The sequence below is a fragment of the Trachypithecus francoisi genome, unplaced genomic scaffold (assembly GCF_009764315.1).
Source record: "Trachypithecus francoisi isolate TF-2019V2 unplaced genomic scaffold, Tfra_2.0 Lachesis_group17, whole genome shotgun sequence".
Taxonomy (NCBI): domain Eukaryota; kingdom Metazoa; phylum Chordata; class Mammalia; order Primates; family Cercopithecidae; genus Trachypithecus; species Trachypithecus francoisi.
The window spans coordinates 47,052,040-47,063,182 of record NW_022681462.1 but is presented as its reverse complement, the minus strand read 5'-3'; the positions used below and the strand labels follow the sequence as shown (position 1 = coordinate 47,063,182).

General features: G+C 46.1%; 1 long non-coding RNA gene across 1 annotated transcript; it reads right to left on the bottom strand.

Moving 5' to 3' along the window:
* Positions 1-2,636: 2,636 nt before the first annotated feature.
* On the bottom strand, positions 2,637-7,191 carry LOC117062965. The gene is made up of 2 exons (XR_004428642.1): positions 7,155-7,191; positions 2,637-2,710 (listed from the first exon to the last, which is right to left on the bottom strand). It is a non-coding gene; the product is annotated as an uncharacterized LOC117062965 (long non-coding RNA).
* Between the last annotated feature and the right edge of the window lie 3,952 nt (positions 7,192-11,143).

Sequence of the window (11,143 nt, the reverse complement as noted above, 5' to 3'; positions counted from 1 at the left end):
ACCTTTTATTTGTCTGAAATCTGATTGACTTAGCCCAGGTGAGTCGAGTCCTTGCTTGAATGGGAGCGTTCCAGGGCAAACAGCTTACCTGAGCCACAGTGGGAGGGAGAAGGGATGTTCCCCCAAGGAAGGGCTTCTCCTCAGAGAACGAGCACTAGGAAGTTTGCCACAGGCGGACATTGGGCACCTGACCCTGATATGGCTAATTCCCAGGCTTCTTGGGATCCACCATTAAGACTAAGGAATTACAGCTAATCTTCATTGAGCACTTATTATGTGGCAAGCTTCCTGCTGGGAGCCCTACCTAAATTTTCACATTGGAACTTCATAAAAACTCGGGTGTAGGTACAGTTACAAATCCCAGTCTGCAGATCAGGAACCACTGTGGGTGGAGTGAGGCCTGGGGAGTGGGACTCCACAGCGCCCCGACCTCACAAGAGCTACGTTAGCTAAGATGACCAGACTCATGCTCTCCAGCCTTCACTCGAGCAGATAGGAGAGACATGCAGTCATTGGTTAGAAGGGAGCAAATGGATATGCAGAGAGAAGCAAGGAGAGGCGGGGAGAGAGAGGGAGAGAGAGGGAGAGAGAAGTTATTGGTCTGTAGAACAACTTAAGGTCCTGAGGAAGAACTGAGTTCTAGTCCACTTATAGCTTTAAAATAAATTAGCCCTCTGAAAGAAAAAGATTCGACGTCAACAACAACAACATCAACAACGAATTACTTCTAACTGAAGGTGACTCCATAGAACTTTGTTCATTGTAACAGAAAAAGCAAACAAATGGGGTAATAACGCATTAGGCTGTTGTCAACGTTCACAACCTCAGAAGGACTTGATCTGATTTCCGAACTGGTGAATTTGACAGAAGCAGGACGGCAAGGCCAGGGGAACTCCAGGTTCCCAGGGGCCAGCGCTAGCACTTTTGATGACTTAGGAAACAGTAGCTCAGAAGGCCACTCGGAGGTGCCGCTATCCTTCGGGTTGATGGTCGCAGGGGTCTAGTTTTTCAACACTATAAAAGCTCCCTGGGGATGTAGGAGCTACAGTTCAAAACACTGGAAGAGAATATATACTTTTAAAATTAAGAAACATTTTTGAGACCTAATGTTTGTTTGTTTGAGATGGAGTCTTGCTCTTTTGCCCAGACTGGAGTGCACTTGTGAGATCTTGGCTCACTGCAACCTCCACCTTCTGGATTCAAGCGATTCTCTTGCCTCAGCCTCCTGAGTAGCTGGGATTACAGGCATGTGCCACCTCGCCTGGCTAATTTTCGTATATTTAGTAGAGATGCAGTTTCACCATGTTGGCCAGGCTGGTCTTGAATTCCTGACCCCAAGAGATCCACCTGTCTTGGCCTCCCAAAGTGCTGGGATTACAGGCGTGAGCCACCACGCCCGGCCAAGACCTAATGTTTTGCATATAATGTCCCAATGGTACCTTTTGGAAAAATCCATGGCTTCTTCCCTCTCTTCCCCTCCATGTGTGTTACTCACAGTCTCAGATGTTTCTCTAGGGACAGTCGTTTGGGGGCGTGTGTCAGACACTGCAACAAGAGCACGCTGAAGACCTAAATTTCCAGGCTGCGGACACTCATTTCCAGGCCGATGCTGCAGAGACCAAGGTTGTTTGCTGAGGTCCAGGGCTGCTGAGGTCCATCATCTGAGAGAAAACATCAGTATTAAAAATATAGAATTAAGGCTGAATAGAAATAGTCTACTATGCAAAGAAAGTCCTTGTGTAGGAAATTGATTGGCTGGGCGCGGTGGCTCAAGCCTGTAATCCCAGCACTTTGGGAGGCCGAGACGGGCGGATCACGACGTCAGGAGATCGAGACCATCCTGGCTAACACGGTGAAACCCCGTCTCTACTAAAAAATACAAAAAACTAGCCGGGCGAGGTGGCAGGCGCCTGTAGTCCCAGCTACTTGGGAGGCTGAGGCAGGAGAATGGCGTAAGCCCGGGAGGCGGAGCTTGCAGTGAGCTGAGATCCGGCCACTGTACTCCAGCCTGGGCGACAGAGCGAGACTCCGTCTCAAAAAAAAAAAAAAAAAAAGGAAATTGAAGGTGTTTGCTCATGTGATGGATGAGGCTCCTACCAGCTTTTACATACTTTACAATTAAAATAGTAGGCAAGTTTATAAAATAGAGGAAAATCACCCATAATTCCATCACCGTAATACAATTTTAAAAATTCTTCTGCATTCCTTTGTTCCCATGCTTGGGTATACATTTTATGCAGTTGCATAAAGCCCTTCTACTTTTCTCTACTCAACAAGGGAGCTGGACATCTTTCCATGTTATTATTTGCTAGTTGTCATTATGTGAATCCCAGCTCTCACATTCTAAAGCTTGTAAGAGACTTTATTCACCAGATTCCAGGTAATGGTTTATGTATTAGTCCATTCTCGCACTGCTCTAAATACCTGAGGCTGGGCAATTTATTTAAAAAAAAAAAAAAAAAAAGAGCGTTAATTGACTCACAGTCCTGCAGGCTGCACAGGAAGCATAGAGGCTTCCGCTCTGTTCCTGGAGAGGCCTGAGGAAGTTTTCAGTAATAGTGGAAGGCACGCAGGGGAAGCAGGCCTGTCTTACATGGCCAGAGTAGCAAGAGAGAGAAGAGGCAGGTGCCACACACTTTTTTTTTTGAGACAGAGTTTCACTCTTGTTGCCCAGGCTGGAGTGCACACCACAACCTTGGCTCGCCACAACCTCTGCCGGGAGGTTGAGACAGAGTCTTGCTCTTTTGCTCAGGCTGGAGTATAGTGACGTGATCTCGGCTCACTGCAACCTCCTCCTCCTGGATTCTACCAATTCTCCTGCCTCAGCTTCCTCAGTAGCTGAGATTACAGGCATGTGCCACCATGCCTGGTTAATTTTGTTAATTTCATTAGAGACAGAGTTTCTCCATGTTGGTCAGGCTGGTCTCGAACTCCCAACCTCAGGTGATCCACCCACCTCGGCCTCCCAAAGTGCTGGGATTACGGGCATGAGCCATCAACGCACCTGGCCACCACAAGCTTTTAAACAACCAGATCTCCTGAGAACTCAACCATGAGAACAGCACCAAAGGGGGAAATCCACCCCGTAATCCAATCACCTCCCACCAGGCCCTGCCTTCAACAATGGGGATTACAATTTGACATGGCATTTGGGCAGGGATACAGATAGAAAGCATTTCAGCTTAGATATAGTTTGATGGGAGGTTTTCTTAAAACTGGACTTTAGATTCTTACTGTGACATGACTTTGCTGTATCGAGTATATTCAACTTTGCTGTAGAGAACAAGGAACAGATGAAAAAGGTGAAACTGACAAGGATATTAAGCACAGAGAGTAGGTGAACCTCTGGCTCATGAGGTGCAGGTGCATCTCAAAGGGTGTGTTAGGGTAAGGCAGCGAGTGAGAAGCGGCTTGGGAAGTAAGAGCAGGTTCATCAATATGTTTAATGGCGAGTGAGTTACGGGTGTGATGCATTGAAGACAGAAGGCTTACATGGAATATATTATGGTACAAATAGTGTTATTGATCATGCCCTCGCTGGACTGACAGATCTGTCGCCCCTGCCTCAGCCCAGAGCATGCCAATCAAACTGGCTGGACAGCAGGCTAATTGGCGACCTGCAGCTATAACCAGTGCAGTACGTCTCTGAGAAGAACAAGTTGCTGTGTTTCTCCAATAGGACACATCTGTGCTGTTGGCTTTAGGTGCCCTTTGTCTGTAGGCCTGACCCAACTCCAAATCTGGTCGTTGTCACCCCATCAGCAGGGAAAACCAACGTGGGAGAGGAAGACAGGGCATGTGAAAATGGTGCTAACCAGGCCTCATGCTCTGGGCTTCCCCCTAAATGCTGCCCTGCTGTTAACCTGCCCCCATCTCTCACCCCTCACTTCCGTATGTGTGTTTTAAACACGTTTAATAATCCATGGCCTCATCCCAAGGTCATCAGATGATGTCATACCCTGGAGACAACTTTCATTTCCCTAAACTTGCACTTCTCTGGTTGTCCTAGTGAGGCTCTGCATTTTCAGAGTTTACATTTCCTTGTAGGACCACAAGCTTGAACTTCCACTGAGGAGGCAGAAAATTATGGTTCAATGCCACTGAGATGCAACATTTTATAAACAGCTTATCTTACTTAATTTTAAGTACAGTATGCACAGAAATCCCCAAATGAGATTAATAGATGTGTGTGGCACCCTTACACAGATTTCTCATTTGAAGCCACATGTGCTAAAATCTCTCTTTACTTGGTTTAGAGCTTGGTTCTGGAGGTGCCCTTCAGCTCCCTAAATACCAGACTTTAGCTCCTTGTGGAATGCCCGAGGAAGCGACAAGGAATGAAAAGAAGAGCATGGCTGTTCTCACTGAAGTGGCGGTGGATTTCTAAGAGCCCTTGCAGAGGATTTCTGTTGTTGCCACCTCTAATTAGCACTGCTGGGATTAAACTTAATAAGTTCTGAAGATAAAGTTAGCACGGAGGTAAAACAAGCACATTGACGAAGCACATTCAGAATCAGCAGTGGGACAGCCATCATGCCTGCCTGTTGCTAAGCTAGCTTCAGGCACCTCGCTTTGGAAATGAGCGGGGTAATGAACGTAAAATAAATGAGAAGTCTCTGTGAAGCTCCTTTTCTGATGTGCACTGAGAGCTGGTGGATGCATGGCCCCAGAGAACTGTCAAATGCTCAGTGATTGCAGAGGCCTGCAGACCTTCAGTGCTCAAAGTGTTCGCACGCATCTGGGTGTGCCCAGCCAGAGCTGCTGGTCTAGGGAAGCGTAAGTCATCACCTTGACCACCAAAGACCTTGCAGGCTTCCTCATGGTGGCACAAAATCATCCACTACGACACAATCCCCAAATAACACTTGCCAGTGACTTGAAAAACGGGAAAATATGGTATAGGCAGGATGGTCAGCTCGGGCTGAGGAAGGTTTAGGCTGTGAAGTGGAATTTTGAGACGGAGCCTTCAGCCTATGTAAGCTACGTATACATGAAGAATATTCATCTTGTTGCTTTTTGCTTGAAACAGTACACAAATGGCTTGCTTTTCTCTTTACTTGTTCTTGACATGGATCAGAAGTAGCTTTCTTGGCTTGTTTCATAAGATCTTAGGACTTGAGCATCCACTATTAGCAGCGATTAAAATTTCCCCATGTTGTAATAAGGGTGATTGAGAATCTGTGTTGGTGCTTGAGATCTCATAAAGTGCGTTTACCTTGGAAAATTCACCTTGGCACTACCTAGAACTGAGCAGTGTCCTGAGTAGGAATTCTGGTCTGCAACACCCTTCCCCACTTCCTACCCCCCAGATGTTCACTTGCATGTCACTATCTCTAGTAATAACTGGCTTCCGTGTGTCCAGGCACTCCTGGGTCTTGGCCACATATTTTCAAAGGTCTGGCTCTTGGCATCTGTGCTGAGCTTGGACCCCTGCCTCTTCATTTCATGCACTCCACCCACCCACCATTCCACACCGCCTCAAGGCTTCCCCTGGGGGCCTTCCTTGACCTTCCTCATCAGGCCAGGCGCTGCCATCTGAAACAATCTCATGCGCAGTGTATCCCCCTCCCAGAGCTTGTGCACTGTGTGACTCTATCTGTGTGACTGCATGTGTGCAATCAGTAGCTCACGAACTGGTGACACATGAGGATTTCAGAGCCGGGTTCTTGCAGCAGGTGTGTGCCGGCAGAACTTCTGGCTCTACCCGGTCACACCGCAAGTGAGCACGTGTTCACTTCTGCACCTTGGCCTCACTCATTTCAGGGCCAGGGCAGTGCCTGCCCCATGGAGTTGCTGTGTTGATGAGTGAGGCACATGAAGCACTTAGCAAGAGCGCCTCGTGACCCCACAGTACTTGGGGCCCGTGCGCGGGTCTCACCTGTGTGCTGGGACTTCCTGTGTCTCTTCACCACTGTGTCTCCAGCAGGTATCACAATATCTGGTACAGGGCAAGCTCCTTATGAATTTGTGAAATAAATGGATGAATAAGTGAGTTCAAGGGGAAAACAATGTATCGGTCCCCAAAGGCAAACTATTTATATTTCTAACATGTAGAGAACTACTTTATGGAACTGAAGAAAAGATGTTCCTTGTTTCCACGCCAGCACGTGGAAAGCTGATGGACTTTGGACACAATACCGTGTGTGCAGTGCGCTCATTTTTTACTCTGAAGACAAACAAGGGGTCTTAGTGTAGAATTAGGGGGCCACACGGAGCTGCAGCTTCCGGGCATCATTGCTCTTTGCTGCTTAATTCCAGCTTACAAGATGTTTCCCACAAACACCAAAATAAGAACAGAATCTGACACTTAAAAAATTATTTAAACTTTGCCAAGTGGAAAAAAAAAAGTATTCTCCTACTGCTGAGCATTTTGGCTAACTTAATCACTGTTCCCGTCACTGAATCTCCCTTTTTTCTCATGGGACTTCCTAATTGTTAAATCTATTTCAAAATAAGCATAAGTGATTTTTGGTTTATTGTTTTTCTTGTTTACAGTGAAAATTAATTTTGAGTGGAAATTATATACTTCATGTTATGTAGATGAAGTTAGGGTGGATGTTATATTCCAATAATTTTACGGTCTGAAAGAAATTCAATTTTGTTATGTGGAATGCAGTCCTAAGAATGCAAGAGGAAAATGACAGCTTCAATGATCAAAGAAACAATCATGTAGAGAATCGTTCATGTAGACTTCTAAAATTAAAAAAAAATATGCAAGTATTACTGTTTCTTAATTATGTAGTCTCAAGACGAGTGTTGGAATAATTATAATTCTGTTATTAGGAAACTCAGCCTTTGTGAGAAATTCATATTTTCATTATTTTATTTAAAAAGCTTTCAACATTGAAAAATGTTAATTAGCCCTAGGAGACCAGCCCACTAATGGTGCATTAATGTCAATCTCAAAACAGATACAAATAGGACCAACAGTGAAGTCAACTGGCAGTACCACGCACTCATTTAGCAAGTCTGCTTGTTGTTCTGGGTGAGCCAAGCAGGCAAGCCCCCTGCTTTCAGGACTTTCACAGTCTTGGGGGGGGGAAAATAAATCAAGCAAATAATCATCCAAATACTCTTTTTTTTTTTTTTTGAGACGGAGTCTTGTTCTGTCGCCCAGGCTAGAGTGCCGTGATGCGATCTCGGCTCACTGCAACCTCTGCCTCCTGGGTTCAAGCGATTCTCCTGCCTCAGCTTCCTGAGTAGCTGGGATTACAGGTGCCTACCACCACGCCAGGCTAATTTTTCTATTTTTTTAGTAGAGATGGGGTTTCACCATCTTGGCCAGGCTGGTATCGAACTACTGACCTCGTGAACTACCTGCCTTGGCCTCCCAAAGTGCTGGGATTACAGGCGCGAGCCACCGTGCCCAGCCCCAAATACTCTTATAACTACCTTTTGCAGTAAGTATTCAAAGTGACAACTAGAGGGTGTCTTGAAGGCATATCAGGGGAGCTTCATTCGGTCGGGGGCGCGAAGGCAGCTTTTTGGGGGAAAATGACATTTAAGAGACTCAGTGGTCCACAGGAGCCCAGCAGGAGGAGGGGGAAGGAAGAGTGCTGCAGGGAGCTGGATGTGCAAGGGCCCTGTGGTGGGCAGGCTTGGTGGACTGGGGCAGAGGAAGGCAGGCAGGTGTGGCTTGAGGGTAGGCCACAGTGGCATGCTGGCTGTGTGACAAGGTCTGCAGCATGCCCGTTTGTATCTGTTTATCACCAGGACCTGCCAGTGACTCTAGATCCCTCTCTGTCATTCACGCTCAAAATCAGTCAGTTTCTTCTCTCTCGTGGGTGGTTACTTTCCCATGGAAGTAGGGTCACTCACTCCTGAATGTGAGGTCAATTGTCCTCTTTCCCCCAAACCTGATTATTTTCTTTTGGTTAGGGCAGTGGTGTTCAATCGAGGGGCAGTTTTGCACCCCAGGGCACATTAGACAATGTCGGGGCACATTATTGCCTGTCAGAACGTGGGACGGCAATGCTAGTGGCATCTAGTGGGTATGTTGCTAAACATTGTACAACGAACAGGACAGCTCCCACAACCAGCAATCACCTGGCCCAAAATGTCAAAGGTATGAGGTTGAGAAACCATTTTAGAATGCATTTTTCAAACTGTAAGATGCAATCTGTTGGTGGATTATGAAATCTCTCTCTATTAATAAAATAGAGACCAGACAAGGTCGGAGTGCATTACATATTGTATGTATGTTTGCACTGTATGACCGTCCACCACAAATGCAAGTATATTTCTGTATATTGAGTGGCATTGTAAAAGGTATTCTTTATTGCACGTTGCAATTTAAAAAGTTGGGAAGTCACTGGAATAGAGAACCTACCAACATATTTCATCCCTTCTATCCTTCCAATTCCACCACGAATCTGCCCTATCTTGGCAGAGCTGTGTCCAGAACCCAGGCACGGCTTCAACTACAGCCTCTGCCAGACATCCCATTGCAGTGGTGGGAGTGCAAGCTAGAGGTCAAGACTGTTCCCTCTCTGGTCTCACCACCCTGCCCCATGGCTCAGCCTTCACTCTACCTACAGCCAACTTTTCCTCTTCCAACTCTCCATAAACTTTGTCTTGACTGTTCCCTGTCTGATATACCACTCGCCACTTTAACTGGTCAATTCTTACTTAACCTTTGAAGACAAACCTTCAGCCTCCCCTCCTCTGTAGAGCCTCATGGACTTCGGCCCTCGTAGAGTTCATGGCCTCTGTCTCTGTTGTCTGCGCAGCATTTTGTGCATCCCTCTGATATAACAGCCATTATCTGGGGTTCACGGCTGGTCAGCTGTGAGCTCTCTGTGGGCAGTAACTAGATCTGACTTCTCTTGCCATCTTTGGAAACTGAAAGAGTGCCTTATACACATATGAGGTGCTCAAAAGGTAATTGCATAATACAGTCATGAATAGAGATTGTTACTTAAAGTCCTTATATTACTAATTATTTTGTAAACTGAAATATATTTTTGCGAGGAAATACTCTCAAAATATATGCTGGATTTTCATTAATGTGCATTTTCTTCCACTTCCAAGTTAATTCTTTTTTTTTCCTAATTATTTAACAAATACATGCCTATTAAAGACGACTTTGCGTAGACCAGAAGGTCAAGCCTGTAATCCCAGCACTTTGGGAGGCCGAGACGGGCGGATCACGAGGTCAGGAGATCGAGACCATCCTGGCTAACCCGGTGAAACCCCGTCTCTACTAAAAATACAAAAACTAGCCGGGCTAGGTGGCGGGTGCCTGTAGTCCCAGCTACTCGGGAGGCTGAGGCAGGAGAATGGCATAAACCCGGGAGGCGGAGCTTGCAGTGAGCTGAGATCCGGCCACTGCACTCCAGTCCGGGCGACAGAGCGAGACTCCGCCTCAAAAAAAAAAAAAAAAAAAAGAAATCCTTCCCCGTGAATAATATATATTATATATAGAATGTATAAAATAGGTTATATAATTAAATATATAGGTATATATTATATATGAAATATATAAATATAAAAGTACATACATTTTACATATGTATATGTACGTATGTGTGTATATGTGTATACACATGCGCACATCATCCAGCCCCGGCTTATCATACCCGAACTGAGCAGCGCAACTAAAATTTCGGTACCTTGCTCAGGGTCAAGCTAGACTCTGCTGCCCCCGTGTGTTCCAGTGCAGAACTGCATAAAGAAAGAGGAGCGCCAGGTCGGGGAGGTCCGCGTTAATGCCCTTTGTTTTTGAGCCCAAGGAACAAGTATTTAGTCATGATTGCCACTCGCTATAGGCTCTCTTAACAGTGTAAAGAAAGTTGGAAGTTCTCTCCTGAGAAGTAACTTCAATTGGGAAGGACCCGAGCTTCTCATGTTACTCTTTGTACCCTAACCGCCGGGAATTGCCTTACCTGCAGCTACAAAGAGTAAGTCCTGCAAGTGAGGCTTAGGGATTTTCAAATAAAATACGAGGCTGGCAGCGTGGCTCACGCTTGTAATCCCAGTACTTTGGGAGACTGAGGCCTCTTGGGAAGATCGTTTGAACCGAGGAGTTCTAGACCAGCCTGGGCAATATGATAAGGACCCCTCTTTACAAAAAAATAAAAATAAAATTAGCCGGACATGGTGGCACACACCTGTGGTCCCAGCTATTTGGGAGGCTGAGGCTTGGAGGATTGCTTTAACCGGGAACTTGAGGCTGCAGTGAGCCACGACTGCACCACTGCTCTCCAGCCTGGGTAACAGGGCGAGACTCTGTCTCAAAATAAATAAATTAATTAAACAAAATAAAGAATATGAAGGTAAAAAGAAACAGAATATCCAAAGCCTGTCAATCCATGTTGTAAATATCAGGATCGTCTGAATTCCAATAGCCCTGAACCATGGAGAACCCAGTGAAATTACTCCTATTGACTGGAGCTAGGGCTGTCTTAGTTGGACAGTTTGTATTTCAAGCTTTCTATGAGTTTCACAGTTACCATGAACTTGGATGGATTTCTTTGGATTTGTTGTGCTTATACACTGAAAGTTTTGCGATGTACATTGCCCATCTTTTCCATCTCATTCGATTGTTCTTCTCTACTCAAGAAAGTCCTATTTTTCTTCAAGACCCACATCTTGTGAAGTGTTCTCGCATTTCCCCATGAACGCCTAGGGCGGGGCTGGGACTGCTTGATCTGCTGTAGTCAGGATCATGTGGGTGGCCTGTGTACAGCCTTATCATCAATAATTGCATGACTTGGTGGAGTATGGTTGAACAGGTGCTCAGACTGCATCTGTGTCTGGCGATGCCATCCTGAAGCTGCATGGGAGTTGTAAAAAAGTTACCAATAAGTTTTTAGTTATTCGAATAGGCTTTTGAGTAGATTTGGAATGTGAGAAGCAGTTGCAGAAATAAACGTCTTAGGCCGGGCGCGGTGGCTCAAGCCTGTAATCCCAGCACTTTGGGAGGCCGAGACGGGCGGATCACGAGGTCAGGAGATCGAGACCATCCTGGCTAACACGGTGAAACCCTGTCTCTACTAAAAAATACAAAAAAAGCTAGCCGGGCGAGGTGGCTGGCGCCTGTAGTCCCAGCTACTTGGGAGGCTGAGGCAGGAGAATGGCGTAAACCCGGGAGGCGGAGCTTGCAGTGAGCTGAGATCCGGCCACTGCACTCCAGCCTGGGCGA